The sequence below is a fragment of the Nicotiana sylvestris genome, chromosome 5, assembly GCF_000393655.2.
Source record: "Nicotiana sylvestris chromosome 5, ASM39365v2, whole genome shotgun sequence".
Taxonomy (NCBI): Eukaryota; Viridiplantae; Streptophyta; class Magnoliopsida; order Solanales; family Solanaceae; genus Nicotiana; species Nicotiana sylvestris.
In genome coordinates, this window is record NC_091061.1 from 70631254 (window position 1) to 70639828 (window position 8575).

Below are 8575 nucleotides of genomic sequence, written 5' to 3' on the forward strand. Positions count from 1 at the left end.
ACAAAGATAGTAGAGGACTAGCGTATACTTGGAGAGAAAGTAGTCTTTTAATAAAGAAGGGCAAAATAGTCTTTTTAAAAGGCTTTTAACAAAAAAACGGGTACGGGTGCAAACACAAAACAAAGCGGCTACAGATTTTTACCTTTGTATGCATGTTTGAATTTTGGGCATGCCAAGATTCTTAGGAACTCAGGCCCAATTCCAGTCCAAAAACACCTCCGCTTGAACAAAATCTGTCGCTGCTTAAAATCTGCTGGGCTGGTCTACCAGCCCGATATCAAGGAGTCCAGTTCCTTTCCCTTCCTGCATTTAGATAACTAAAGTTTGCTGTTAAGTTCCATGTATATATTTGATACTAACGTAGCAATTAAATACTCCTGGTTATGCTTTGGATGTTTTAGGGACTTAGGCAAACCAAAGCTCATTGGTAAATAATAAAAAGAATTTGAGCTCACACTATGTATCGTGAAATATCCCAATGCTTTAATCGTTTATTTTCTTAACAAATACAAGGCTTCATTTTAGTTATTACTAATCATTTTCAATGATGTTTTGAGCTTTTTAAACAGATTTGAAAGCAAATGACCCTTCTCTTAAATGTCGGAATTGAAAGGATGTTTACTAGGTTGGTTTTCGACAAACAAAAACCAACACGCTGGGATTAAGGATTATCAATCTCAATGAGTTTTCTCCAAAACATGGCTTCAAATTGAAATTTATTTTCAAAGGTATACCCATGACCCATTTTCTATTAGTCTTTTACCCCACTAAACATACACGAATAGAACTATTATTTCGAGAGACAAAACATTCAAAACATCGCCTCATTTTACAAGTCTTTTGTCAACTATGTAGATGTGAACATTTCAAAAGACATTTGCAAATACAAACTTTATAAGAACCTTTACCTCCTTTTTCAAAGTAAATATACACAATTTTCTTTCAAAATAAGAAGAATTTAAACAAGACTTAGGATAACTTACAAATTTTAAGCACTTAACTAAGCAGAATATAGACATTTACTTTCATGAATCTAGCCTAAGTTCTAAGGAGCTATCTCAGGTAGATTCTAGGGGGTGACTAAACATTCCACTTAGAAGAACAAGAACCCTTACCCAAATCTCACCGGTTCATAGACCAATAGGATAATAATCTAATAAAACATAAGTACCTTAATATACCTTAAAATATTAGGCGGCGACTCTCTTTTATAAACAATAGAAGAACCACTAGTAGAATCTTGTTTTGACCTTAGCAAAATAGGGGGCAACAACACAGCGCCTTTGGTGAGGATTTTACATTTAGTTTTCCGACCTTAGCAGACTTAGGCTAGATCTGAAATTTTGGGATGTTTGTATATATGTTACTTTAATTGTGCTTAACTTTTCAAAAATCTGCTTACTTGGTTTACCTTTTTAACATATACTTATTTGTCTGCTTTTAATATAGTTAATGCAGTCCCAATTATTTGTTACCACTTTATAAACTATAATCACATTTTTCCCTATCTAGTCTTGGTCGTACACAATCACACACAAATGACACGCGAGGGTTGTCATTTACACCCATCCGAACCTTCTTTTAAAATACTCTAGTTTTAGAGAACTTCTTTGCCATCTCAGCTGACATAACGTCTCACAGTATTCACTCCGACTACAAAACTAGAAAACACTATACTCTAGGAAACATAGGTCATACTGTATAAACCTTAGATGAGTCGGTCCTTATTATCGATTCACAATTAGGAAAGTCACCTTAATGTCAACAAGTCATGCACCCACTCCACATGCCTTTTGTGGAAAGATGAACCAATCTAGACAACACGCTAAAGATCTGGAGCAAATACTTACCAAACCCTTTTCATCTCTTTAGATGAAAACCAACCACAACATCCTCGAAATCAATATGGTCATGGGTGCACCACACAAGATGAAGCCGTGGTGGAGGATCATTTGCCGGGATAATGGAGATGAGATCGAAACACATTTGGGAGAACTGACCGCTTTGATAAACATCCGAGCCGGAAAAAAGTCCTTACCAAACTGCTGATTGAGTTATGGGGCACGAATAAGATGCTTTTCAGGTTTGTCAATTGCGAATTAACACCAACACTTGAGGAAATCACTAGTTTTACGGAGTTATCATTTGCCAGAAGAAAACCAATAGTGCTAGTTGTTATGCCCGACCATGGGTTCCTTTACGCATTGGATCTGACAAACAACAGAAATTTGAGAAACATTGAAGATGGATGGTTATCATGGACCAGTTGTTCAACGAATTCGGTCACCAGGAAAGTTACGATTGGCATCTAAAGGAGTTTCCATTTGATCAAGCGACATAGGAGAGTCTCCATCCCACAAACTTTTCTCTGGCATTGCTGGTCTTCCCCCAAAGAAAGGGAATAATCAACATCAACCTGCTACCCCAATTCCTGGCAACATTTTGGGGAAATCTTTAAGTCACCTTTTCAAAGGTTGCAACCTACTGCTCCAGATATGGGTCACATAATGTTTCTCTCAGAGGGAGGCAACCGTTGACTATTTTATGGGCATCAATAATATGATCAAGATTCATAAAGAGAGGAAGAAGCAATGGGTTAGACCGCACGGGCAAGAGGAGTTGAGAGACATGCTAACTCATCCGAGTGAAGAATGGGTGAACTGGAAGCTTTCATGGTAAAGTGGCAGAGAAATCTTAAGGAGGACTAGAAATGTCATGCCCCAAACCTAGGGACGCGTGGCTGGCACCCGCTGTCGTAGTGACCCGAGTGAATCACTCTATAACTCATTCATTCCTTTTGTAACTATCATTGGCTAACATGGACAGAACTCGTAATGTACAACTATAAATGGCCAAATGTTATATCAATGAACCATCGTTCATAAAACATGAATACACATGGGACGTCAAGGCCTCTGACATATTGTACATAATAAACCTGGGTCTACAAAGCCTCAAAGATTATTTGACATAAAATTGGATAGAATACCGACCTACCCATAAGTCTGTAGAAAAACTCTGACATGATAACTCATAGACTCGGCTGCACTCCGAATGAGGTGGAGTCTTACCGATCCTTCGCTGAATGCTAACCTCATCTACTATGAGGGCTCGTCAAACTAATTGTCTATACCTGCAGGCATGAATGCAGCGTCCCCAACAAAAGGACGTAAGTACAAATAATATACCGAGTACGTAAGACGGAATTAAAACATAACAGCAAGTCAACATTAATTAAGGACATGGAAAAAACATAGAGTAAAGGACTCAATCTGTAAGTCTAGATAGCTCTATAAATCATGAAATACTTATAATGTCATGCATATGCGTATGAATGTCATGACGTGTATAGGTAAATGTGTTCATAACATAATCAAGCCTCTGAGGGCATCCCATCATATCATCTTGGCCACTATGGGCAAAATTATCAACGTATACCAGCTGATCAGGTGGTGGTGCGTATATAACGCCATAACCGTTTTGCATGTGCCATATACATATATATACATATATACGCGTATATAATGCCATATGGTCATGGGTTAATGTACATATATAAATGAATGCAATGCATGAGAAGTAGGTCAATAAAATCTTTCGGAGTGTCATAAGACCACTATGCCTTTGATTAATATCATGAAGTAAACTTTTTCAACTTACGTATTTTTTTGAGACCCATGAACAAAAGATGTAATAATAAGACACATGGAAATTCAAGAACATAGACACCTCTAATACTTCTATAAATAGAGTCATTTAGGGATGTTATGCATTTGCTCGTTTTGTTTGTGTCGTATAGGTCGTACTAAAAGAAAAGAAAGGATAACCTTAACATACCGGAGCCAATTCACAATTAAGGAGTTAGCGAACACACATCACAAATCAATTCCTTTCTTTCTGTTCTTGTAAAGTGAGCAACTGACAAACAACAAATGACTTCATTCTTTTTGCTTCAAGATTGCATAGCATAATCTGCCGAGCATATCTAATCGAATTTTCCCTCGTTGAAATTATAATCTCGCACCTTCAGAAACAATCTTGATAATACTTTGGAAGGCTTGTCAGTCCATTAGTTAAATACAATTCCAGATACTTTGATAACATAAACGAATCTCTTTATTGACACTATGCATTCCCTAGCAGTCCAGAAGGTTAACTTTGTGTGGAGAATATCAAACTGGATAGAATACTGTCAGAAAGTTCCCTAAGTTCTACTTCAACTCTATTCCTATTTTAAATGACTAATGAGTCATCGATTAGAAGGAGAGGGGCTGCCACGTGGGGTGGGGGAAATTTAATCTTATCCCCTAACTTATTAATTAACTAGGTAATGATCTGTTACCCAATAATTAATCAATTACCCACGTAGTTAAAAATTATCTCAAATTATTTAAAATATTACTCATTTTTAATATATTTTATACAACTTACTATCATAGTCATATGGTACCATATAAAATAAATACATATATTATTATTTTATTAAAACATTCATGTAAAAATACATATATTTTCTCAACTTATAATTTCCTAATTTCATATAAAGAGTAAAAATTCTTCTACGCTTAATTCTTAAAATGATAAAAAGTTAACCTTCTTCTGAATTGAGGAGACTCTAGATGGAAAAGATAACAAGTTTTTGGTAATCTACTTTAGTTCAGTATGTAAAGTAATAAACTAACACCAATAGTAAAGGGGATTAAAGAAAATTACTAGCTTCCATTAAACGTACTAAGGCAACCTACATGCAGACTCAATTTATTTAACCAAATACGGTTAAACATAATTAAGCAACTTTAGTTACTATATGTAGTTTCAATTTATAACTTTTATTTACTTATTACTTCCTTTTTGGTGTTTATGGTTTGATATGAACTGAATTTCATCTAAATATAATCTAACATATCTCGCTAAAGTAGAGGCAGAAACTTTGTAGTAATATATCCCTGAGTTAAAATAAGATGGAATTTCATGTAAGATATAGTGAGATAGTACAGGTTGTTCTCTACTACATAAAATTTGGACTAAACATTATAGAGGTATGGTCTAATCAACTATTTATTTACTTATAGTTCCCCCGTGCAGGCTGATCAACTTTTTATTTATTTATAGTTCCCCGTGCAGGCTGATAATACGTGTAATAGGAACATTTTCTTGGAGCGCACATACATGCACAAGTAAAGTTTCCGGACAACTTGGTTAGTGCTTCTAATTCCCTGGTAAAAGATTCTGTTGCTCACATATGGCTGTAGATGTGATGACCCGAAAGGACATTTCTTGTTTTAGAAATTAAAACTGTATTTCGAGGCTTGAAAAATCTCCTTTTGTCTCACCTTGATTTGCATGCATAGTCCGAGCACGTTTCTGGAAAGCTTTTATGTAAAATTTTATAAAAATAATGAATTTGGCCTTTAAAATGGGTTAAAGTTGACTTTGGTCAATTTTCTTGGTAAACGGATCCGGACCCGTGATTTGACAGTCCCGTAGGGTCCGTAGGAAAACATGGGACTTGGGCGTATGCCCGGAATCGAATTCCGAGGTCCCTAGCCTGAGAAAAGTATTTTTAAAGAAAATTATTTGCTCGAAAATATAAAGACTTCTTGAAATGAAATGATGCGTGTTCTTTGTTACACCCCAAGTTTTCATACGTGAGAGTACGTCGTAAGCCATTGATGCAATCTCGGAAATGAGATTATATTTGGAAGCAAATAAAGTAAGTTAATCGTGCTATACTCTCAATATGAGAATTTCACTATGAAGGAAGGAGAAACTATCCAGGAGAAGTACACAAGGTTCGCAACACTAACAAATGAACTTAAATCTCTTGGGAGAATTATCCTTGAAGAAGACAATGTTGAGAAAATCTTGACAAGGGTCTTACCAGTGACTTGGGTAAGCAAAATCACTGCTATTCAGGAATCAAAGAACATTGCTACTCTCAAGTCGGATGAACTAATTGGAAACCTCACTGCGTATGAACTGAGAAGGCAAACCATGAAAATGGATGCACCCAAGAAGGAGAGGAGTATGGCTCTCAAAATAGCTGAAGGTGCAGATCTGGAGGATGATGAAATGGCCATGATCACATGGTATTTCAAAAAGTACCTAATGAGAGGAAAGGGTTCTTCAAGAGGTACAACCTTCAACAAACCAAGGGCTCCTGAGAAACAGACCAACGAGGGTTGCTACAAATGTGGCAAGACTGATCACATGATCAAGAACTGTTCTTAGTGAGAAATTGAATGGAAAAAGGAAAGGGCTGAACGAAGGAACAGGTTCAACCTAAAGGAATAAAGGATCAACTAAGGCTATGGTTGCTGCTTGGGGAGAAACATCAGATGAGGATTTAGAAGATAAAGCTAGAGATGAACAAGCACTTATGGCCATCGAAGAATCAGATAATGAATAAGAGGTAAGTGTACTTCATCTCAAAGACAAGATTAAATTTCTGTCTAAAGAGAGGTTGTCTGAACTATTGCTGGACTTCATCGATGAGTCTGAAATAATTAACAATGAGAATAAGAGATGTCTAGGGAGTGTGTGATCTTAAAAGTCAAGTGCAAAAATCTAGAATCTAGGGCTAATGAGAGTGACAGTAAAAATGCTGAGTTGAAGAACCAGGTTCTTGAACTTGACACCAGTGTCCTAGAACTTAGGTCTGAAAATTTAAAACTAAAATTAGGAACAGGTATGAAGAAAGCTAATCATACACATCTCACCTTAGAAGAAAGCCTAGGAAAAATAAAGGATGAGTTGTACAGGAAAGATGAGTAGATAAGAGTTTTAAAAGAAGACCTAGGGAAGGTAAAGCATGAACTAGACAGAACTTGCAAATAGAATAAGGCTTCTAATGCACTATCCTGGTTACATGAACATCATAGTAGCAACAAAAGAGGACTTGGCTATGCGGTACAAGCACCTAAGTGGTAACCCAAAAGCAAGTACCTCACTCTTCCTGAAAATAAAATCCGCACACACTGTGGCAAGACTAGTCATTACAAAAATGAATGTAATGCAAAACAAAAGGCCAGTCAAAAGACAAAGCTTTTGTTCAAGAGAAAAATAGGCTGCTTGGGTGGGCTAAAAGAAATTTGATTTACCCCTTTGCCTATAGAAATGGACCCAAACTAGTTTAGGTTCCTAAGACTAACCCTTAATTTCTTTGTGCAGGTCCAAGTGAAGGGAAGTAGCCAAATATGGTACATAGATAGTGGTTGCTCAAAAAATATAACTGGACGCAAGAACCAGTTCCTTTCACTTGAGGACTTAAAAGGAGGTAATGTCTCCCTTGGAAATGGGAAGAAAGGTGAGATTATTGGGGTTGGAAAGGTAGGTAAGACATACTCACACTCCAATTAGAATGTCTACTTGATAGATGGCTTGAAATATAGCCTAATCAGTGTATCACAACTGTGTGACAGAGGTAACCTGTAGCATTTACCTCTACCAAATGCTTTGTGATTAACCTTACCACTAACAAAATTGTTTTGCAGGGAAAAGGAGTTAACAATATTTACATTGTAGATTTCTCCACTCTTTCAGAAAATGAACTCACTTTCTTGAGTGTGTTGGACAATGATCCCCTCACGTGGCACAAAAGACTTGGGCATGCATGCCTGAATCAACTCAACAAATTAGTCTTCAAGGACTTAGTGATAAGGTTACCTAACATCAAGTTCAAGGAAGACAATGTTTGTGAGGCCTGTGCAAGGGGGAAGCAGGTAAGATCATCCTTTAAAAGCAAGAAAATGGTAAGCACGACCAGGACGTTGGAACTGGTTCATATGGATCTCTGTGGTCCAATGAGAACATTGAGCAGAGGTGGTAAGAAATATGTGATGGCACTTGTTGATGATTATTCTAGGTTTACCTAGGGACTATTCATAACATCTAAGGATGAAGTATTTGATATGTTTACTGCCTTTGTTAGAAAAGCTCAGAAACAACTAGGTAATCAACTTGCATCCATCAGGTCTGATCATGGAACTGAATTTGAAAATGCTAAGTTTGCTGAATTTTGTGATGAGCATGGTATAGATCATAACTTCTCTGCCCCTAGGACTCCTCAACAAAATGGAGTAGTTAAAAGGAAGAACAGGACTCTTGAAGATATGGCTAGAACTATGCTTCTTTCTAGTAAACTATCCCATAGCTTCTGGGAAGAGGTTGTCAACACTGCATGTTATATCATAAATAGATGCATGACTAGACCTCTTGTAGAGAAGACTCCCTATGAGTTACTTAAAGGGAGAAAACAAAATATATCTCATCTTAGGGTATTTGGATGCAAGTGCTTTGTGCACAATAATGGAAAGGACTCCCTAGGTAAGTTTGATCCCAGAAGTGATGAGGAAGTATTCTTGAGATATTCTTCACATAGCAAAGCATATAAAGTGTTCAATAAAAGAACTTTGTGTGTAGAAGAAAGTGTACATGTAGTGTTTGATGAAACGGACATTCTTTCTAAGAGACAGGAACATGAAGATGAAGCTATTGGGCTGGTAAAAGATTTGAGTGAAGTCTCAGCTCAAACTAAAGTGGCTCTAAAAGAAGGAATAGGTTCTTCCATCTAGAG